The sequence below is a fragment of the Schistocerca nitens genome, chromosome 6 (genome assembly GCF_023898315.1).
Source record: "Schistocerca nitens isolate TAMUIC-IGC-003100 chromosome 6, iqSchNite1.1, whole genome shotgun sequence".
NCBI lineage: Eukaryota > Metazoa > Arthropoda > Insecta > Orthoptera > Acrididae > Schistocerca > Schistocerca nitens.
This window is the reverse complement of record NC_064619.1, coordinates 415561439-415586063: the sequence shown is the minus strand read 5'-3', so window position 1 is coordinate 415586063 and position 24625 is coordinate 415561439. Positions and strand designations below refer to the sequence as shown.

At 45.8% G+C, this 24625-nt stretch overlaps 1 protein-coding gene and 1 pseudogene across 1 annotated transcript in view; one reads left to right on the top strand and one right to left on the bottom strand.

Moving 5' to 3' along the window:
• LOC126262968 (acetylcholine receptor subunit beta-like 1) overlaps window positions 1-24625 on the top strand; it is an 845533-nt gene that overhangs the window by 185372 nt on the left and 635536 nt on the right. The gene's annotated exons all lie outside the window — the stretch shown is intronic.
• Window positions 14975-15092, bottom strand: LOC126191802 (5S ribosomal RNA; annotated as a pseudogene).

Here is a 24625-nt window from a genome sequence, read left to right as displayed (position 1 = left end):
TTCGCTGTTTGATTTGATCTGGCGTCTTACACGTAAAATGAGATAAAGCGGCTTAGATATATTGAACCCTCAGATAATAAAAAATAGTACAACACATGCAAAACAAAAACTGAGAGGGACATAAACATTATTGATTTTCAAAACACGTCGGCAGTTTTCCATGCCAAACTATCAGTTATGAATCGGAAAAATACATAGATTGCTCGTAATTTTGTTTTAAATTTAGGTACGCAATTCTGTGCGATAAATCTACTGCGCAAAGGGAAACAAAGCTGTGTACAGCATAGAAAGACGCTCGCTACCTTAGAAAAGATAATCATTTAACGTACCTGCTTTCTTCCTTCACCGCCATTTTTGTTATGAAATGAATAAAGAAATAACGAAAGAGCCAATCAGAGCACAACCGCCATTTGCATACTTTCGACCAAAGATGTATCTCTTAACGACTACCCAGCAAATCGTTATCACACTGCAGCTGAGAAGTGAAGCAACTGTTCCCCAATTGCAGCCGTCATTTGAGAGAGACGTATATGAATACTGATCTAGTGATTTGAAGGGTATGAGAGACAAAAACAGGAAACCGAAGAACAAAATAAAAGGAAATTTATTTCATAACTCCTACGCTAATTTCTAATCACACAGAGAACGACTTAACTACCTGAAAAAATAGACGACATTTATAAACTGATAATCATTAATCTAATTTTCTGTAATTAGTACGATGAGCAATTAAGCAATTAACTCAAATTCTAATGTGGATGTGTGTCTCTCTCACCTCACAAGCCTTTTTCCCGTATGAGAAGCATTCGAACTGTGTTGGGTTGTTCTCTGAAGTTCAGGATGCCCTTTTATTCACGTTGACGTGAACACTTCCCGGCTTCCCCAGTGTGTCTTTTAATTTGGTATACTAGTTCCGTGTGTTAACTGCACAAAATGGACTGAAGTCACAGTAAGGAATCCTATCTCTACTGCTGTAGCCCACGCGGAGCATTTGCTTCCGTACAGTCGCTGCTGATTCTGGCGCTCCGTACTCAAATGGGACCTGACTCGCAGTAGACCGTCGATCGGTCTGTACTGCTTAGCGGAGGCGGCGTGGCTTGCATTCGCCAAACACTTGTTCTGTGCGAGTGGTCCTGGATGTGGAAACATTGTCTCTGCATTAGCAGAGATTTACTTTGGCCACTATTGACCTCGGAAACCCGAATTCTTGTGTTATCTCCTGTATGCTATGACCCACACTCCTTGCATCGATTCTCATTCCTCGTTCAAAGTCGATTAACTCACGACCTGCTGCCACGTCCAGAACACTGCTCAAATACCGTGTCTGCAATCCCGCCATACGTCTCATGTAACATGGAACAACTTTTTCCTGGAAATTTGGCCAGTCACTTAATCTGTAACTTTTTGATGACTTTTCTGTGACCTTTTATTTGAATTATGCAAATGTTTTAGTTGACAATTTCAACTGAACTCTGATATTGGTTGCAGATGATGCTCTTATTTACCGTCTAGTAAAGTCATCAGAAAATCAAAAGGAATCGCGAAATTGTTTGGACAAAATATAGCTATGGTGCGAAAATTGGTAATTGGTTAAATAATGAAGAGCGTGATATTCTCCTCAAGATTACTAAAAGAGTTCCGTGAAACTGCGGCTAGACGCTAAATAACATTTTAAATCTTCCACAGTCAGCTAAATAACCTGTTTTTGTTGTTGTTGTGGTCTTCAGTCCAGAGACTGGTTTGATGCAGCTCTCCATGCTAAATAACTAGCGATTACCATTACAAACAATATAAATTGCTGTAGGTTAAGTCTTACAAAGAAGAAAACAGCAACCAGCCACTATTAACACTGCTATTTATTTAGGTAAATAGCGCCGTTACCGTTTTCGAACTGGCAAGTTTATCATCAGACGGCTGTTCACATGAGTTTCAAGATACAGTTAACATTATCGTCCGTTTCCGCTTTTTATTATTCCACTACGGCGAAGTAATTTGGTGTGTTGTTGCCAGTTGTACGGTAGAAAAACAGTGTTAGAAGCGCCCTATGTGAAAATAACTAACCTCCAAACGATGAAATACAGTGTAAATAAATATGTGAGGTTAAGTGGTTATGGTACTTACGTCGAAAATTCCGCGCGATTTTGTTGCCATGATGCAGGATTGTATTTTTCGCATATTCCTAAATATATCCAGCAGTTAAATAACTTGTATATCACCATATTGTGCAAAGCACCACACACACACACACACACACACACACACACACACACACACACACACACCAAAAAGAATTTGCCACATGTGAAGTTATCACAGATATTGCAGATTTACAAACACAACAGTGTCAGAGACATTCTCTCTCAGAACCATCACAATATACAGGTTGCTTTGATTTCACAGAATGACTGTTTTTAAAGAATAACATAACTTAATGAAAATTAAAACACAAAGACAAACCTTACATTATGAGCGTATAATATTACAAATGAAGTTGACAGATGTAGTAACCAGCTTCTGTGAATGCTACTTATATGGTAATTTGTAAATACTGTGATATATACAAGGAGCAACATAGAGGTGAGGTAAAGTGAATAATATGACAGTAACAATTATATTAACATCTATCTATGGTGCACTGAAATTTTGAATCAAGTATAGTAGCAGTATTTTTTCCTAAAGAATCAAGGTAACATTAAAAGTACATTACAGGTATTTATATTACAAAGAATACCATATTAAGTGAGCATTAATTACAAATAAATTGGGAAAATGTGATGGCCATTTGTATGAATGTTACTTATATGGTGTTGTGTAAATACAGTGCAATAAACAGGTGACAACATTTACATGAGATACATGAATAATGTGACAGTACTGATAATATAAATGTAGTATGGCATATCACTTTTATTTTTAAATCAGTTTTACAGTTGCAGTAGTATGTGATTGAGCAGGCAGCTATATTATGATGTAGTACTTTATTTGGATTACTGATTGCATGTTGTTGTTAAACGGAGTAGTGTTTATTTATGTTTTAGACTGGATAATAGGTGAGTGAAGTTTTGTAGAAAAGTTGCGTTGGCTAGCTCTGTCTGTTCATTAAGAATATTATGAGGTGGTTTGCTTTAGTTTTAGACAAAATAGCAATATAAATTGCAACTGTCACATAGAAAATGTGGGGCTGGTTAGCCAATGACCTCAGGTGATCCTTGCCATGTAGGATCATCGGAATACATCGAAAAAGCTCAAACAAAGGCTGCTCATTTTGTGCTAGGTCTGTCACAAAACAGAGCGGAGGGTATCACGGATTTAATTAGCGACTAGGAGGGGAATCATCAAAGGAATGGTGTTTATCTTCGTGGCGACATGTTTTTACGAAACTTAAATCACCAACTTTCTTCCTCGAATGCGAAAATATTAGTTGATTCTCATTTACGCAGGGAGAAATGACCATTTTAATAAAATAAGAAAAATCAGAGCTCGGATGGAAAGATTTAAGTGTTCATTTATCTCAAGTGCTATTTGAGAATGTGTCGAAAGTATTTGCGTGAACCCTCTGCTAAACTCTGATGTGTGGATTGCAGAGTAGCCGTGTAGATGCAGACGGACAGTCCATAACGGTGCGTTCCCGGGTTCGATTCCCGGCGGGGTCAGGGATTTTCTCTGCCTCATGATGACTGGGTGTTGTGTGATGTCCTTAGGTTAGTTCGGTTTAAGTAGTTCTAAGTTCTAGGGGACTGATGACCATAGATGTTAAGTCCCATAATGCTCAGAGCCATTTGGACCATAACGGTGCCGGCAGAGCAGCCCTCGCTCGGGTCAGTTCATTGTCCCGTCGCAGCCTATGCTGGCTGGGTGGCCGCGCGCTCACCGGCGAGGGGCGAGCACGTGCTTCTTACCTGTTGCGACGCGTGCCGGCCGTGCCGCCTGCCGCAGCGCTGGCGGTCGATGCCGGTGGCTTCAGGGAATTAAAAAGCCCCGCATTGTGCTCCGGCTGGCTCATTACGCGCCGGCACGCCTCAGCCCGCTCTACCGCTACCTGCTCGTCTGTATCGCTCCACGTCACTACCTGAAACACTCGATTCGCTGTACGCCGCATCCGCGCGGGCCTGCTCGAGAGTCTGTGTATTAACAGAGAGAGTAGCCAGTCCTCCGGTGACCACCGTGTTTTTAACACACTTCGCGTGGGATGTACACTGAAGAGCCAAACAAACTGGTACACCTTTCTAATGTCGTGTAGGACCCCCACGAGCTCCCCCCGACGGAGGTTCGAGTCCTCTCCTGGTTATCTCACGCATCATGACTGAAGATTTGTGCATCAATCTGGTGATTAGACATGTGCTCCCATTCATGAAAAGCATTACTGGGCGTGTTTTCCAACAGGATAACGCTCGATCACATGGCACTGCTGTAACCCAACATACTCTACAGGGTGTTGACATGTTGCCTTGGCCTGCTTGTGTGTGTTGTCCTTAGCATAAGTTAAAGTTAGATTAAGTAGAGCGTAAGCCTAGGGACCGATGATCTCAGCAATTTGGTCCCATAGTCCAATTACCCTCACGCCACGCAGAAGTTCCGCAACACTACGTGGCGTGGACTCGACTAATGTCTGAACCAGTGCTGGAGGGAACTGACCCCATGAATCCTGCAGGGCTGTCCATAAATCCGTAAGGGTACGAAGGGGTGGACATTTCTTCTGAACAGCACGTTGCAAGGTATCCCAAATATCCAGAATGAGATTTTCACTCTGCAGCGGAGTGTGCGCTGATATGAAACTTCCTGGCAGATTAAAACTCTGTGCCGGACCGAGACTCGAACTCGGGACCTTTGCCTTTCGCGGGCAAGTGCTATACCAATTGAGCTACCCAAGCACGACTCACGCCCCGTCTCCACAGCTTTACATCTGCCAGTACCTCTTCTCCCACCTTCCAAACTTAACAGAAGCTCTCCTGCGAACCTTGCAGAACTAGCACTCCTGAAAGAAAGGATATTGCGGAGAAATGGCTTAGCCACAGCCTGGGGGATGTTTACAGAATGAGATTTTCACTTTGCAGCGGAGTGTGTGCTGATATGAAACTTCCTGGCAGATTAAAACTGTGTGCAGGACAGAGACTCGAACTCGGGACCTTTGCTGTGTAAAGCTGTGAGGACGGGGCATGAGTCGTGCTTGGGTAGCTCAATTGGTAGAGCACTTGCCCGCGAAAGGCACAGATCCCGAGTTCGAGTCTCGGTCCGGCACAGAGTTTTAATATGCCAGGAAGTTTCATATCCCAAGTATGCTCAATAACGTTCATGTCTCGGGAGTTTGGTGGCAAGCGGAAGTGTTTAAACTCAGAAGAGTGTTCCTGGAACCACTCTGTAGCAATTCTGAACATGTAGGTCCTGATGTAATTGCCGGCCCCTGTGGCCGAGCGGTTCAAGGCGCTTCAGTCTGGAACCACGCTGCTGCTACGGTCGCAGGTTCGAATCCTGCCTCAGGGATGGATGTGTGTGATGTCCTTAGGTTAGTTAGCTTAATGTAGTTCTAAGTCTAGGGGACTGATGACCTCAGATGTTAAGTCCCATAGTGCTTAGAGCCATTTGAACCTGTTCGAGTTGCCCAAGTCCGTCGGAATGCACAATGGACATTGATGCATGCAGGTGATCAGACAGGATGCTTATTACGTGTCACCTGTTAGAATCGTATCTAGACGTACCAGGGGTCCCATATCACTCCAACTGCACACGCCCCACACCATTACGGAGCCTCCACCAGCTTAAACAGTCCCCTGCTGACATGCAGGGTCCATGGATTCATGAGATTGTCTCCATACCTGTACAGGTCCATCGGATCTATACAATTTGAAACAAGACTCATCCGACCAGGCAACATGTTTCCAGTCATCAACAGTCCAGTTTCGGCGTTGACGGGCCCAGGAAAGGCGTAAAGCTTTGTGTCATGCAGTGATCAAGGGTACACGAGTGGGTCTTTCGGTTCTGAAAGCCCATATCGATGATGTTTCGTAGAATGTTTCACAGGCTGACAGTTACTGATGGCCCAGATTGAAATCTGCAGCAGTTTGCGGAAGGATGCACTTCTGACACGTTGAAGGATACTATTCAGTCGTCATTGGTCCCGTTCTTGCAGGATCTTTTTCCTGCCACAGCGATGTCGTAGATTTTATGTTATACCGGATTCTGACATTCACGGTACACTCGTGAAATTGTCGTACGGGAAAATCCACACATCATCGCTACTTCGGTGATGCTGTGCTCATCGCTCCGACTATAACATCACGTTCAAATTCACATACATCTTGATAACTTGCCATTGTAGCAGCAGTAACCGATCTAGCAGCTGGGCCAGACACTTGTCGTCTTACATAGGCGTTGCCAACCGCAGCTCCGTATTTTGCCCATTTACATATCTCTGTATTTGAATACGCATCTTCGAAATAAGCAGTAAGAGCAGACATGCAAGTCTGGACGAACAGACATTAATGACGAATGGCAACTGCCCGAAATTAATTCGTAATAGATCCGCTGAATGCTAGTATCTTGCCATTATCTATGTTACCTACAGATGTACTACCTATTACAGAAATGTAAAAATTTTTGGCAATGGGGACTCGAACCCGGATTTCCCGCTTATTCAGAGCTGTCACCTTACCCACTTTGGCTATCCGTGCACGCTTCCCAGACAGTCCCAAACTTCCATCTCTCATACTGTTTACATCCCTACACCATAGTTCCCTATGTTCATCAGTCGATACCCACAGTTTTACTCTGCACACCGGGGCCAGACTGTTAGGAACTGAGACCCATGATGTTACTGTCTTGCGCCCGTTTCAGCATGTAATACGCCGGTAGAATCATGTGTGTCGATTCCCGACAGTCTCGTGCTCACTGGTGCGGGAATACAGAGTAAAGCTTCGAGAATTAAGCGATGAGTGTATGGTACCTTGCTATAAGTATGTAGACAATGTGATATATGGAAGTTTGAGTCTGTCTGTGAAGCGTGCACGAGTAGCCAAAGTGGTTAAGCTGACCGCTCACGATAAGCGAGAAATCCGGGTTCGAATGCCAGTCCGCCACAAATTTTTAACATGTCAGTAATAGTTAGTACCTCCATACCTAACATAGCTGATGCCAAGATATTTGCATACAACGAATTTGTTTCGAATAAATACATAAAAATAATACTGCTTCTGCCTGTGCATGAATTTACAAGAAGCGCAGCAAATTAAAAACAAGCAGAATAACTTGCCGGACTCTGCAGCCAACTATCAACACAATCAAACACAACCATATACCAGGCAGACAAGCTCCCTGTCCGTCAGCTGTTGTCTCGTCTCCGTAGATGAGTGGTCAGCGGGGCTGGCTGCCATGCAGGGGGGTCTCGTCATTAAACTATCGACGTGCAAGTCGCCGAAGCGGAGACAAATAAAAAGACTTGCACCAGGCGGCCGAATACGCAGGTGGGGCTACCCCGGCCAAAAATGCCATACGATCATTTCGTTTATTCTGGGCCCCAGAAAAAAACACGGTCTGCTGCCACAGCCCTACAAAGAGCGCGTTACAGCTGGCCAAATACCGTACTGATCGTTTCAGTCCAACCGCCTGCTGTTCACGGCTCCACGCCACTCTGCTTCTCCACGGTCTGCCCGCTGTTTCCGCCCAGTTTCTGACAACCTCTTTGCCTCTACTCCTGACGCGACTGCGGCCAACCCCTTCGACAGCCACGCTGGTAACGAAGACACACTTGGCCAATCTGCCATCTGTTCCCGACGCCGACCGCAAAGCTTGTCCGCCGCTGCCCGCAGCGGCCCCAGCACTGCTCAAGCTGATGCGTCCGCTTCCTACCCATCGCTCCGCCAACCTGCCACTCCTCTTCTCGGAGCGGCGTGGAGCTCTCCGATAGGCCAAAAATCGCGCCATCTGGCGCGCCGTAGAGCTTCAACAGTGTTGGCGGAAACTGTTGCACGGGCTGGAATCCAAATGTAACATAAAATGGGAATTTCACGTCACAGTTTTATCTTCCGCTTATGTTCGGCAAAGTCAAATGGTTCAAATGGCTCTGAGCACTATGGGACTCAACTGCTGAGGTCGTAAGTCCCCTAGAACTTAGAACTACTTAAACCTAACTAACCTAAGGACAACACACACATCCATGCCCGAGGCAGGATTCGAACCTGCGACCGTAGGGGTCGCGCGGTTCCAGACTGTAGCGCCAGAACCGCTCGGCCACCAGCGGCCGGCTCGGCAAAGTCAGTCTCTTTATTTCTTAGTGGAGCATCTTTCTCCTACCATGCCTTCTTGACTGTCGATTGTTTTGTCGCTTCCACCTGTGGACTTGGGAACCATGTCACGTTTGTTGTGGACAACAAGTATGGTCATTTTCTGATGGGCTCTTTTCCAGGCTGGAACTTTTTCTATAGCCAGACGGGCTGCAAATCAAACCACATGGGCAAACCCATCGGAATGCAACTGAAAAGTATACTGTGCTAAAAAAAGCTTCCAATTTTTTAGAATTTCTTGCCATTTGCGAGACTTTAAGTTTTAACGATACTGTACTCTCCGAAAGTTAGTTGGAAACTTTGAAAATTGATATCTGGACAGATACAAATGATTTTAAGAAAATGTTATTAAGGTGGTCATGATTCCCATGCTACGCACCATCCCCCCTTCCCGTTAGATCTATGCAAGTTAACAAGACGCGGATTCCGTGACAGTAATGCTGCACTTCACAAGGTGTCAAAATTCCAGATTTAGATGATTCTACTAAGTTCTCCTCTCTCTACACAAATCAGAGATCGATTGTGACAACTTGATCTACTGATTCAGAAGGAACGAACCTAAATTTTTGCGTAAAAAGGGAGTTCAGATAGATTCCTTTGGCCAATATGCCACATTTTCTGATACTCCATACCGGCGTTTTTACTTGTATTTACTTCATCAGCGTTCTTCGTGTGATATTCGTTTTCGTGTTTCGTTTCTCTGTTAGAAATATCCCCATATTTATTAATATGGGTTGGTTTACAGAGCCGCCTCTTATTCGCTGTCTCGTAACAGGTTTTGTGGGTGACAGGTTTCATGATCTAATACTGTTGAACCTGATATGAGAACACCGCCCAACGTTCTTTCCGACAGTTTCTTTGAATTGCATTCTGGAGTTATTAAAATATCACAGTCGAAAAAATGGTCCAAATGGCTCTGAGCGCTATGGGACTTAACTTCTGAGGTTATCAGTTCCTTAGAACTTAGAACTACTTAAACCTAACTAACCTAAGGACATCACACACATCCATGCCCTAGGCAGGATTCGAACCTGCGACCGTAGCGGTCGCGCGGTTCCAGACTGTAGCGCCTAGAACCGCTCAGCCACTGCGTCCGGCATCACAGTCGAGTACAAGGTCCAGCTACCTCAATAACTTAATTTATTTTATTCAAAAGACAATGTTCTAATTAATATTAATTAATTAAACATTGATACAAATGTATCAATAATTAGCGAGATACTTTATCTGGTCTAAGCCCAGATTTGTAATCTATGATTATATATAAACAGACATATTTTTGTGATTTATCGTTTCTCTATGATTGCAGCACTTCTTTCCTTATGTCAAGTTGGTTCAAATGGCTCTAAGCATTATGGGACTTAACATCTGAGCCGCGCGGGATTAGCCGAGCGGCCTAGGGCGCAGCAGTCATGGACTGTGCGGCTGATCCCGGCGGAGTTTCGAGTCCTCCCTCAGGCATGGGTGTGTGTGTTTGTCCTTAAGAAAATTTAGATTAAGTAGGTGTAAGCTTAGGGACTGATGACCTTAGCAGTTAAGTCCCATAAGATTTCACACACATTTCAACTTTTTTTTTTAACTTAACATCTGAGGTCTTCAGTCCCCTAGACTTAGAACTACTTAAACCTAACTAACCTAAGGAGATCAAACACATCCATGTCCGAGGCAGGATTCGAACCTGCGACCGTAACAGCCGTGTGTTTCCGGACTAAAGCGCCTAGAACGGCTCGGCAACGGCGGCCGGCTATATGTCAAGTCGACAAAGAACTTTTGAGTACGAGGCAGCTTATCCCTGTGACGTTGCACCTCCTACGGCCTCTTGGAGTTCAAAAACTTCGGTTTTTCGTAAGGTTTTGTAGCAAAGAAAGCTATCTGCTTCAACACTATTTGTAATAAATATTTACACACAAGAGGAATAAGAAGTATCGGACGGTTTTCCCCATTATTACAGCAAAAATACGCGTTTTTCTGGTTTTGACACTATATACTTTTCGAACTGCAAGTACGGGTGAGCGCTTGCCACAAAATCTGACACCGCATTTAGGAAATTCGCCAAGGGCTCTGACGGATAACACATTTTGTTTCCTGTGATGTCAAAGAGATTTATGTGAATTTGTTGAAATCATAAGACATATCCTCCGACGTAGGCCAATGATGAAAGTTTAACAGTATTAAGCTATGCATCTGGAAAAAGTACTAAACTCTTTATGGGCACTCTTAATTTCAAATGTTCATAAGTATAATTTATTTTTTCTTAATTATTATCAAAAAGTTATTTATGTAGGGAAAGTTTAAATTTCACTTTTATATGAAGGTAATATTAGGTTATTTTAGTACTGGTAGGAAAAGGCGACAGTAACTATTCTACTCACGAAGACTTACCTTGCATTTCGCTTGTAGCAGCTAGTATGTTGACAATATGAACAGGTAACTGTACTTTCTCAAGGTTTTACACTGTACTGTGATGATTTTGTATGTTTTAGTTTTTTGTGACCTTAGTTCTTTTTCACGGCTTTTAGTTTGGAAGGCACTTCATCTTCTGTTTGAACTCAAGTTTCTGTGAATACATTTAGCGGAACATTTGTGCGGGTTTCTTGCGCAGGGTTTGCTCTTCTTTTATGTTTACGACACATCGGATTATTGGGAGACTGCTTTTCAGTTTGTTGCCTAGATATTGCTGCTACTGGAAATTTATGAAGAGCACAATTTGGAAATCTACTGGGAATGCTACCCTTTTCTCAGAGTCTCTCTCTTGGAAACAGATTTATAATCTGCCTCTATAAAATGTTGACAAACTATTTGGCGTGACGTTTTCTCGAGAAATCAATCGTAACGACATATTCCTTGGGTCATTACGAACTGGATATTCGTGGTAACTCTCTATTTTTTTCTTTTGCATTTGTATAGAACGGCACACAGTAGTGATGCATCTGCAAGGAATGATGAATGTATTTCGGACTATTAGTCAGAAACTTAGTATCAGTGTAAAAATGGTTCAAATGGCTCTGAGCACTATGGGACTTAACTTCTGAGGTCATCAGTCCCCTAGAACTTAGAACTACTTAAACCTAACTAACCTAAGGACATCACACACATCCATGCCCGAGGCGGGATACGAACCTGCGACCGTAGCCGTCGCGTGATTCCAGACTGTAGCGTCTAGAACCGCTCGGCCACCCCGGCCGGCAGTATCAGTATACATTTAGCGTAAGTATTCAACGCTATGACTGCAGTTAGACGATAATCTTCGAACACAATAATCCCAGAAAGCCATATATTACGTATTGGCTATTCACAGCCTGCAAAAGCACATGTTATATTGACGCTAACTGTTGAAAAGTCCAGCAGTGGCTGGGGAAGAGTCGGTGTGAAGCGCAACGGGCAGGAAAAATTGCAAACTTCACCGAAATAATTTTTTAGGAACAAATATTTTTAACAATCAAATGCTACGATATGTGTTCCAATGAGTTTCACACGGCACCAAACCCCAGCCGCGAATATCTATATGAAATTTTTCTGTCTTTTTCACGACCGGCCGGTCCTTACTTTTCGAATTCGCCTGATATGTCTGTCTGCTTATATAAAATGGATATTCAGTTTCATATTATTTTGAGACACTTTGCTCTTGGAAATATCGGTGGGCGGAGAGAGGCACAGAACCGTCGATAGATCGGCACTCACGAGCGAAGTAGTCGTGCCTGCGCTGCAACCACAGGGTAGCGGGGCACGGGCAGTGGCGGCAATGCCTACACTTGCCGCAACGGCGCGCCAACTTGGTTGCGGTTTGGCGGCGCGTTCCAAGCGAGCCCAGTTTGTGCGCCGGAGTTGCGGCCGCCTCCGCCCGAGGGCTCGCGGTCGTGGTAGCGGTCGTGCCCGTGGTCGTGGCTGCCATTCCTCGCGATCCGAGACGCGCTGCAGGGGCGGGGAGTGCGCTGCAGACGTTCTGGACGTCTGTCCGCAGGCTGCGCCAGCTTCTTCCTCTAGAACGAAACCCTGAAAATGTCTCGTCCGCGGAAATACCAAGAACTGCCTGGTTGTCACAACTGAAGTGCAGCTACTCAGAAGTGTGGGCTGTAATTACCGTTCGGCAGCGAAAGTTGCTAGATATTCTAATGCGTTAATGCGGCACCGATCTAAGCTGAAAAAAATAGTTCCCGTTTTGGCCACGAGGTGCAAATCTGGCTCTGTGAATGCAAGAAAGACGTACGTAAATCCTTCCTTATTAATCGATTAGGAACGTGAGGTGCGTGTAAAAGGTGAAACTACTGAGAAAGGCCGATTTTTTATTTTATTATTAACTGTCACTTACACATTTACTTCAATATGAGGACCGCAGACGTCGATGAGATCCTGTAGAGTGCCAGAATTTCACCCGATGGCCAAAATTGGAACTAATAAAATCCCAGCGTAAATCAGTTCTGCATTAACGCAGAGCACATCTACCAACTTTCGCTTCCATACGATCATTACAACCCATATTGGACCTCAGTGAGTAGCTGCACTTTAATTACAGTGACCCAGTATAAACAGCAAGCAGACTGTGACACCGTTCTCGGGTTTATAGACAAGTTTTCAGGTTCACACAATATTTCGTCAACCCGCACCTGAAGATGACGACCAGGTGGACCGCCGAACTATTGTGGCAGCTTCAACTGAAAAAAATGGTTCAACATCTGAGGTCATCAGTCCCCTAGAGCTTAGAACTACTTAAACCTAACTAACTTAACAACATCACTCACACCAATGCCCGAGGCAGGATTGGAACCTGCGACCGTACCGGTCGCGCGGTTCCAGACTAAAGCGCCTAGAACCGCTCGGCCACTCCGGCCGGCAGCTTCAACTGAAGATCCAGCTCCATCCCCGAAAACAGTATCACAGCTTATTCCGCCGGGGAAGATTTCGAAGTCAAGACATCCAACGCCTGTCGATGCCAATAAATGTACTTCCGTAGAGCTGATTTCACTAACGCTCATTAACATAAACTAAGCAATCAAACGCGTGATGAGAAGGAATCCAAAGAAAGTGCACGGAATTCAGCATTTACACTGACAAGCGAAAACAATCTTACCATTCTCGTCTCGTAGAATCAGGTGTACTGTTGGTCCCCCTCCTCCCTACACGGTATTTCCAAGTCGTAACTCGGCGTCTTCATCAGGTGTTCCCTGTGACGGTTCGCTTTGTTGACCGTGTCCCATATTTTTTCCCTGGTGGTGCCTGGTGTTCACTATGCCGTCCGCGCCCGCTGTGGAGGTTCCTTGAGGTGGTATACGTATCAAGGCATTCTCTTTTCCGTCTGCCTCCGATGCGACTGTCTTTCACGATGACGACCTGCCCAACGCGTTCCGTATTAGGTCCGCGCCCACCACGCGCGTTCTCGGCACTATCGTGACGCTGTAGACATTCCTTATGCTGTTCGGGTACAGCGCGGCTTCTTCGCGTGGCCGTTTCAGCATCCTGGCGTTCTGAATTTGGTGTGCGCCTGTGAGGTGCGCTTCCTGCGGCATCAGGCTGCTGTTGGAGTTGCATATTATGTCCGCCCACGCTGCAGCATTCTCTCGTGTCGGTAACCGCCGTCTTGTGTTCCATATTACGTCTGCTCCCTGGTTGTGCGGTCCCCGAGGTTTCAGGTGGTTGATGTTGTTCCCTAAGTTGTCCGTGACTGCTGTGGCTCCCTCCCGAAGAGGTAGCTGCCGCCTGTTGCTCCATATAAGATCTGATACTTTTAATTACGTCCCCAGTCGTCTGATGTACATTGCCGGAGAAGAGAACTTTGCCCTCTGTATCTGTAGTAGATCCAAAGCTGGGTTCCACGCCGTGCTGCACTCGTATCCTGCTTCCCGGCTGGTCAAGTTCTGTGCATACTGATTTCAATAGATTCATTGCTGACTGCCCCAGGATCTGTGGGTTTGAACCAGGAGCCTGGTTTTGCCATAATTCATAGAGTGCTCAAGCTCATGGCAACGTTCTGCTATTGTTGATTTAGTGGCCTGTCATAGCGAGGTATTTCTTTATTCCTACCATTGCTGAACAGGAGACTGAACGCCGCATGGTGGCGGTGCGGACACGTGGCGCAGTAAGGAATATGTACAAGCGGGGCAAGGACGAATGAGGAATCATTAAAGGACGATAAGGGCCGGAAATCAGGACATCCACGGAAATAAGTGTATTTGATAAAGGGCCCAGGCTTACGGCCCGGCGCCTTTGATCGAAGCGAAGCTGGTCGGATCTCCGCGTGCTGATATCGTCAGCGTCTACGGAAACTAATTGAAAGACGATGAAACCACTAGTAGGTGATCAGATTTTGCACGCCCGTGCCTTGGCTGCTCAACTGGAGGTCAGTGAATTGTCCGCTCTGTGAAGTAGGATAGTAGGCGATCAGTCACAGATCTGACGATAGAGTAAGGGCTCAATTATTCCGCGCACGTTGTTGAAAATGGGACTCCGCGCATAAGCCCCCCCCCCCGCCCCCCTCTCTCTCTCTTTCTCTCTCTGCGGCCGAACAGGCCTTGGAAGGCCCAACGGTACCGATCGGCAGCCGTGTCATCCTCAGCCCAAAGGCGTCACTGGATGCAAATATGGAGGTGCATGTGGTCAGCACACCGCTCTCCCGTCCGTATGTCAGTTTACGAGACCGGAGCCGCTACTTCTTAATCAAGTAGCTCCTCGTTTTGCCTCACAAGGGCTGAGTGCAGCCCGCTTGCCTACAGCGCTCGGCAGACCGGATGGTCATCCATCCAAGTGCTAGCCCAACCCGACAGCGCTTAACTTAGGTGGTCTGACGGGAACCGGTGTTACCACTGTGGTAAGGCCGTTGGCTATAAGACCCCAACATGTTCCCAAATTGACCCAACGACATCGTCAGTTACGACTGCAGTGGGCACGGGATCATCATGATTGGACCGTGAATATAGGGGGACCTGTCACCTGTTCGGATGAATAAAGTTTCTTGTTAAACCTGATCAGCTGACGTTTCCAGATACGTTGATATCCAGGCGAATAGGAATCGTGTCATGAACGCGAGCCGGTGGTGGGCAGTATTATGCTACGAGGAACATCCAAGCGTGCTTGCACTGGGCCTGTAGTGATAATAAAAGTCACCGCGACAGCTGTGGATTACATGAACATTATTTTGGTCTACCTACATCTCTTCATGCTTGCTTCCCTGAACGGCAATGGCTTTCATACACTGCGTGATAAAAAATTAAAGCATTCGGAAATGGTTGAGAGGCTACCTAATTTCATTTGAGTGATTACAAAACTGATCCAAATTAATAGACAACGTGACTGTATGACGTTGGACATCCTCTGGGGTGGACGCATCCACTGATTCGATTGGGAAGGGTGTCGTAAAGCCACTGTATCCTCTGCTGAGGCAAGCTGACTCCTACTCTTGTAACTGATCCTTGTTATCTAGGACACTGGCAATCGGACGTGATTGACGTCCGATCTGGTCCCACACACGTTTCAACTGGGGTCTCGCTGGCCACGGGAGTACGTCAGTATTACGCAGATTGTCCATAGAGAAACGTTGCACTTGTGGGCGAGCACTGTCCTGTTAAACAATTGCACCACAGTACCTTCATATAAGAGGTAATACATGGGGACGCAAGATGTCCGTGACGTTCCGCTGTGCTGTCAGAGTTCCCCCAATCGCTACCGGCCGTGACCAGAAGTGCAATAAAATGGAGCACCTACAGCCGTTATTACGATGTTATTTCTTATACGGCTGCCAGTTTCGGAGCTACAGTGCACCATCTTCAGGCCTTCATTGACGCTGAGGGAGTAAATCCGATCGTATACATGATTCATCAGTGGCCTACATCTATGAACTGGTTTTCGCAGACTATCTGTAACAACGATGTTCTGTCTCCAACCGTCAACTAACAGTTGATGTGTCTTAAATCGTAACATGCTCTCTGCAACATCTAGATAGCTATCTTTAAGCTTTTGCCAGTCTGTTTCAGTTCCTTTCGGAATTAATTTTTCGTCAGAGGGTACGTGGAATCTGTTTTGTAGTTCAAGGTGAAATCTTTCTTTTATATGTTGGTCTTTAAACCTTGCCTGTGGTTGAGCTTCATTGCACTATCTTCAGTTTGAACTCAACTCAGCCAGAACTAGGTAGTGGTCATTTCCAACGTCTACTCCTCTCATATTTCTGACATTAGCAGAGTAGTGGAGAGGGTCGAAACATACGGCCTACGACTATGTGATCTAACCGATATTCGGTAACTTGATCTGGCGAGACCCACGTTATCTTATGGAGTTGTGCTGTGCAAACAGTGTGCCTCGAATGCTCAGCCCAGCGCACATATCTGTCAGCAGTATTTTACCATTTGCATTTCTATTTCCAATGCTGCTACACCCATGATGTGTTCACACTCCTCATTACCTGAACCAGCTTTTGCGTTCCCATTAAAATTTTTATGTCTCTATAGTTAGTTTGTCCAAGGACTCGATTTAGCTCTGTATAAAAGTCACCTTATAATTCTCCTTCAGCCTTATAAGTAGGCGCACAGCATTGAATTACAGTGATATTTCGCACTTTCGTTCTAAAGTGTGCAGTTAATATTCTTTATTACATTGCTTTACACTCCAGTATATTCGTTTCGCAGTTTTTAGATAGTAAGGACCCTAAACTGTACCTATTCATTGCATCTTCACCTCTCAGTCTTACATAGAGCAACATTTGTGTTTGAACTTTCCAGATTCTGGCCACCTTATTTTACGCAGTTCCAGTATATCCAGTCTATAGTTTTCCATCTCGTTATCGACCTGCCTTAAGCTTCCCGCCTCTCTCAATGTTCTTGCATTCCAAAATCCAGTAGGGGTATTTCTCTCCAAGCCAATGGTCATACCCTCAAGATACGTCACCGTTGTCCTGTTTATCAACAGCGGATCCATGCAAAGTGTGTCCTGGCTGGTGGTTTATCTTTTTGTTTTTCCCTCTGTGACTGTGTGGCAGCAGACACAGTCCCCTAATGTGGGCAGCGGTAGGTCCTTGATAACGAGAACAACGGCGATGCACATAGGTCTCACTGCGGAGGGTACTCCAGTTGCTCTATGTTTATTTATCGATTGTCATTTCTTATTTGTAAATTACTTTTGCTACTTGAGTTACATATTGTTATTTCGTCATTTGGAGGTAGTCACTGTGAACGGTAAAAGGTGGAGTGCCAAGTGGATATATCGGAACATTTCTGACATACACTCCTGGAAATTGAAATAAGAACACCGTGAATTCATTGTCCCAGGAAGGGGAAACTTTATTGACACATTCCTGGGGTCAGATACATCACATGATCACACTGACAGAACCACAGGCACATAGACACAGGCAACAGAGCATGCACAATGTCGGCACTAGTACAGTGTATATCCACCTTTCGCAGCAATGCAGGCTGCTATTCTCCCATGGAGACGATCGTAGAGATGCTGGACGTAGTCCTGTGGAACGGCTTGCCATGCCATTTCCACCTGGCGCCTCAGTTGGACCAGCGTTCGTGCTGGACGTGCAGACCGCGTGAGACGACGCTTCATCCAGTCCCAAACATGCTCAATGGGGGACAGATCCGGAGATCTTGCTGGCCAGGGTAGTTGACTTACACCTTCTACAGCACGTTGGGTGGCACGGGATACATGCGAACGTGCATTGTCCTGTTGGAACAGCAAGTTCCCTTGCCGGTCTAGGAATCGTAGAACGATGGGTTCGATGACGGTTTGGATGTACCGTGCACTATTCAGTGTCCCCTCGACGATCACCAGTGGTGTACGGCCAGTGTAGGAGATCGCTCCCCACACCATGATGCCGGGTGTTGGCCCTGTGTGCCTCGGTCGTATGCAGTCCTGATTGTGGCGCTCACCTGCACGGCGCCAAACACGCATACGACCATCATTGGCACCAAGGCAGAAGCGACTCTCATCGCTGAAGACGACACGTCTCCATTCGTCCCTTCATTCACGCCTGTCGCGACACCACTGGAGGCGGGCTGCACGGTGTTGGGGCGTGAGCGGAAGACGGCCTAACGGTGTGCGGGACCGTAGCCTAGCTTCATGGAGACGGTTGCGAATGGTCCTCGCCGATACCCCAGGAGCAACAGTGTCCCTAATTTGCTGGGAAGTGGCGGTGCGGTCCCCTACGGCACTGCGTAGGATCCTACGGTCTTGGCGTGCATCCGTGCGTCGCTGCGGTCCGGTCCCAGGTCGACGGGCACGTGCACCTTCCACCGACCACTGGCGACAACATCGATGTACTGTGGAGACCTCACGCCCCACGTGTTGAGCAATTGGGCGGTACGTCCACCCGGCCTCCCGCATGCCCACTATACGCCCTCGCTCAAAGTCCGTCAACTGCACATACGGTTCACGTCCACGCTGTCGCGGCATGCTACCAGTGTTAAAGACTGCGATGGAGCTCCGTATGCCACGGCAAACTGGCTGACACTGACGGCGGCGGTGCACAAATGCTGCGCAGCTAGCGCCATTCGACGGCCAACACCGCGGTTCCTGGTGTGTCCGCTGTGCCGTGCGTGTGATCATTGCTTGTACAGCCTTCTCGCAGTGTCCGGAGCAAGTATGGTGGGTCTGACACACCGGTGTCAATGTGTTCTTTTTTCCATTTCCAGGAGTGTATTACTCTGTCCGAGTTCATTAGAGAGGAGACAGCAGCGGAGGCAGACAGACATTTGCGCCGTGTGTGGGGGTAACGTCACTGCACAGAGAATTGCAAGAAAATGGTTTCTTCTTTTTAAGGAGGATCGTTTTGACACTAGTGACTCACCACGTTCAGGAAGACTTTCGGGCTTTGATGAAGATTATTTAAACGCATTAATCGACAATGACCCACGCCGTTGTACTCGAGAACTGGAAAGTGTGATGAACTGTGATCATTCCACCATAGCGCGACATTTGCATGCAATGGCGAAGCTTCAAATTCGACTGTTAGGGGTACCACATACTCTGAACCAAAATCACAAAAATCAGGGGGTGCCCGTATTTGCATCTCTGCTTGCTCGTCATCAACTGGTTCGTGAACAACACCGACAATTTCTATCATGTACCGTTACTGGTAACGATAAATGGTATCCTCATGCTAACATAAGGAGAAGAAAGGAATAGTTGTGCCCAAACGCCCGGTTAACAGACCTGCGCGCACCCACGAAGGATAATGTTATGCATCTGGTGAAACAGCGACGTTGCTATGTACCACAAATTGCTTTCCCGAGTTGTAACCGTCACTGCTGACATTTATTGTCAGCAACTAAGATATCTTGCAGACGCAGTCCCAGAACAAGGACCCGCCCATGTTCTGCTTGATTGACAAGAAACGCTATATAGGAGTTTGGTTGGGAAGTCATTCCACACCCATTTTATTCACCTGATCTACCTCCCTCAGATTTTCACCTTTTTAGTTCTCTATCGAACAACCTATAAGGAACTTCCTTTCCGGATGAAAATGAGCTCCAAACACGGCTCGACGAGTTCTTCGCCTCAAAGCCATGTGATTTCTACAGTCGCGGAATCGAAAAGTTACCTTAGCATTGACGGACTGTTGTAAATAGTCAAGGAGAATATATTGATGAATAAAGCCTCTGTTACGTGTATCTGTTGTTTCTATGAAACTTATGGAAAAATGCTTCGATCTTTAATGCACCAACCTAATACTGTGCGTAAGAGATACTGCTGTGCTGTTACCATGTTATAAAGGTAAATCAAATTTTAACGTCCCGTTGCTATCGATGTCGTTAGCTGTGGGTCACATGGTAGAATGCAGAAGGAAGTCAGTTGTGTCGTTTTCAAATTAATCATTTCGATGTTCGCCTTAATCGATCTAGGATATCTGGTGAAAATCCATGTCTCGATGGAGATTGGACTCACAGTCCTCCCAAATGCCAGTCCAAAGTCGATACTAACCCTTTCTGCCATTGACTTCCCTGCATCACCACTTTTGAGCGACGTCAGTTTTTTCCCTTGAAGCAACCACAAAATTAATGCTTCAGTTATTATCTTGAATTTTGGAACGTCGATAAAATTATAGGTATGTCAGTCAAATTTACCTTGTCTTCGAAGGAACATTCTGAGCCGGCTTGTGTGGCCGTGGGGTTCTAGGCGCTTCAGTCTGGAACCGCGTGACCGCTACGGTCGCAGGTTCGAATCCTGCCACGGGCATGTATGTGTGTGATGTCCTTAGGTTAGTTAGGTTTAAGTAGTTCTAAGTTCTAGGGGACTGATGACCACAGATGTTAAGTCCCATAGTGCTCAGAGCCATTTTTGAACATTCTGAATGTTTTCTGCTCGTATGATGTCTGAAGTTTGTTGTGGCTCCTCTGTTTTTTTTCTTTTTTCTTTTAAATCACTGTACTTAATTGCCACCACACTTCGTAAAATACTTCCAAGATAAGGATGGTGCCATTCTGCAATACAGCCTACGTCGAAGAATGGAAGGGAGAAAATACCGTATGTCCCAGATGAGGGCGTCTTGCACAGCACAAACGTTATTGTGTCTGCAATACTGTACCGACTCTTATGTCGTATGTTTGTTACTAGCTTTTAATTGTTGGTGTGGTTATTAAAATAGAGATGATCTGTTTTCGCAATTTTTACAGGGTGTTTGGAAATTCCCGTTACAAAATTCTAGCACTTATATAGCTAAGTGAATGCTTAATATTTTGAATAGGAACATACGTATGGAAACGTACCCTGTCCGTGCTACAGCCGTTTGAAATCATGTTTTCTAGCTAGGTATGCAACAGGATAGCCATGGTGGTGGGAGGGGGTGGTTACGTCGGATCGCCTGATGTCATTTAACGTCTCTCCAACCTCTCTGGCTTGGGTCGAGTCTCATTCACGTGTCCGTGAGTATTAGAGCAACATAGTTGAGTACACGTTTGCGGAACCCACCAACATGATTCTTCCGAATGGTGTAGAGCTGCTCGTCGTCTTTATCAAGAGCGTGCCACAACGTCCGTCGCCATCGCATACTCTTTTCGTCACAATTATGCAACGGTTTCGAGAAATAATAGCTTCACTGTGAGTGTGCTTCTCCAAGGAGATGCCGCACACCTGAACTGCAAGAGGTTGGACTGCATCACGTTGATGAGAACCAGTTAACAAGTACACGAGCAGTTTGTTTGGCTACCAAAGAGTGGATTTGTAAAAGAAGTGATGTACGGGGTCACACTTAATCAATTACTCGTAAAATAAGTAGCGTTACTAACATGTTTTCGAATGGCTTAAGCCGGGAGCGGTACGTTTCCGGATAAGGGTTGCAGTTCGAAATATTATGTACTCATTCCCTTCTACAAGTCCTGCAAGTTTACAGTGGGAATTTCCAGACTCCCTGAATAATAATCCAATATTTCAAACCAATGGAAATTTTACGAATAAACACTACTCGCTTTTTAAAAAAATAGTTTTATTGAAAAACAAAAAAAATTTAGCACTGCTGCTATGGCAAATTGATATATCATGTTTTTTTATCCGGTTAGCAGTAAAAAATGACAAAAAACTGATAATCGTGACCAAAAACCGAAAAATGTCGGTTATTCGGAGCTAAGGTACAGGTATCGGCCTTGTCGATCTTGGCTGGCACTTGGAAGGGTGGCCGTGTGCGTCTCGAGCGCTGTTGGCAACTGGGGTGCTTTCAGACGTTGTGAGGCCAATGGAGGAGTAACTTGATTGAGAAGTAGTGGCTCGAGTCACGAAAATTGAAACTGGCAGGGAAGGTGGTGTGCTGACCACATGGTAGATATTGGAACACTGACCTGGTAAAAGTGGCAGTGGTTTGTTCGTTTTAAATAACTGGTGTTTTTCGATAGTTGTTTGGTCTCAGTTATAACAGGTTTTTATTTTTAAATGTTTTGTTAATAACCGAGTAAAAGAAAACAGAAACATCAGTTAGCGATAGTAGTAGTTCCAATTTTTTTCGTTTTTAAATAAACATTTTTTAAAAAGGGAGTAATACTTAGTCATAAAATTTGCACTGATTTGAAATATTGCACTATTATGAAGATGGGAAAAGGGATCAGTGTCACTTTAATAACACTGCTGCCAGAAACTGGGAAGAAACACATGGCATAGGAATTGGTGTAGCATTTCTGAGACAATAAAATCCCTGTTGCCGTCTGCCGTGGAATGAGTTAAGTACAGTGTGCAAGGCTTACCCCTCACTGGTCTATACAGCAGTTTCTCGCTGACGTCACTGGCCATTCGTTGTATTACAGAATGGCACGAATACTGGACAGGAAATATTTTTACAAAGTAAGGTAGCAATGCAGTACAATGCTTCATTTGCTTTAAGAGATTAAGAATTTGTCCGTCATTGCTATGAAATAAAAAAAGGGAAACGAAATTACTGTAACAGTAAGAAATACAGAATTTAACAATGTCATGAGAGATGGTGAGCCGCAGTGTGGTTACGGTTGCCTGAGATTGCAGTCGTGTGTGTGTGTGTGTGTGTGTGTGTGTGTGTGTACTGCTGACGAAGGCCTTAATGGCTGAAAGCTTTAATTGTGAGAGTCTTTCTGTTTCGCCTGACTGCGGCTCACCATCTCCTGTATATGGTGAGTAGCAACTTCGCTTCCCTTAACAGTGTTACATTTCATTCTGGATTTTCCATTTTTTGAAATACAAAATTTAAGAATTTATTAATAATATAAAAACAGAATGTAGCTGATGTGCTGCCCGTGTCAACATACATGCCTTAATCTGCTTGTAGCCCTTGAAAACTGACAAATTAACACGAAAAGAGCGTTCTCCAAGCTCAGTTTTCACACTTTAGCACCGACTATTCGTAAAGCGTAAATGGTGGCAATGATCCTCAGTTACTACATTATTGTTGCTCTGAGGCGGAAAAAATTAGTATCGATAGGTGACTACTGGTGATTTTTTGTAATATTCAGCCACTTATCACTTTTCGATAAAAACACATAACGGTGAACCGACTACGTTTTCTTTCTTTTATTTGTCGGCCGGAGTGGCCGAGCGGTTCTAGGCGTTACAGTCTGGAACCGCGCGACCTCTACGGTCGCAGGTTCGAATCTTGCCTCGGTCATGGATGTGTTAGTTAGGTTTAAGTAGTTCTAAGTTCTAGGGGACTGGTGACCTCAGAAGTTAAGTCGCATAGGGCTCAGAGCCATTTGAACCATTTTTTTCTTTTATTTGTCTGTTTAATATTTTGTTCTGTGTATCCTGAAACTGAGAGAGTCAAAATTTTTTTTGATTTGTTCGTTTATTACAGGAAATAATAGGAAATAAAACGGAATTTGGTTGTTTCAGAAACCAGTTACTTTCAGCGGTTTTAACAGTCTGCTCAAACTGGCGTTGCAAAATCTGTATAACCGAAAAGCGGTTGTTTCGGCGATAACCACTATTCCTACCGCATGCCCCTCCACATCCGCATCCAGTGACGCTATCCACTGAGGATGACACGGCGGTCGGTCGGTACCGCTGGGCGTTCCGAGGCCTGTTCGGACGGAGAGTGTTATTCGTGCGCGAAAGCGACCAGTACTTGTCCTCTTCCAGCTATGACTGATGGTTCGTTCGGTGTGCGCGTATTTTGTCCAAACGGCGGTATCAAAGTGATTGGCTCCCGGAAGTGTGGGTCCCACGGCGGCGGTGTGTGCGCGCCGCTCCCGGGCTGTGGCGGCGCCGTGCCGTGCTCTGCTGTGCTGTGCTGTGCTGTGCCGGCTGATCGATGCTGCCACGCCCTGCCGCTGCCGCTGCCGCCGCCGCCGCCTAGCCGCGCCCGCCGCCTCGCCTCGCCTCGCCTCGCCTCGGTCGCCGCTGCCACCGCCGCTGCCCGGCAACGAGCGTCGCCGCCGCCCGGCCGGCCCGCTGCCCGCCGCCTGCCGCCAGCTCCCCTGCCGGCACCCATCGACCCCGCGGAGACGCTGTCCTCGCGCCTGCCCGTCTTAAGCGTCACCTCGCCCACTTCTCTCACTTTATTAACAAGCCGCCGCTAAGGACACTGTCGCATTCTGTTCCCCAGTTTCGGATAAAGAGGAAACTGCAGTACTAGCCGTCGGCTCCGATATGTTATAACGTAGCTACAACAAATTTTGCCTATGTTCGTCTGTGAAAATATAATCGATAAGCAACCTGAACTGTCAGTGAACAGAGTGAGCTGTGGCGTTCGTTACTGGGGTGCCAGTCTCTTGGATGTCCATCATCGATCCTTCGATGTTTCTTATCTTTGCTTGTGTTGTGTACACAGTTCCGCGTAGTCAGCGCGTGCACAACTTTCCCACTATAGCGCGCCCCGCTAAGCACAACAGCGCACGCGCAGCGCTCGTCCGTCTCCGCACTACGAGATGGCGCTGCCATAGAGACGGACCAAATTCTGCTTCCGCCGA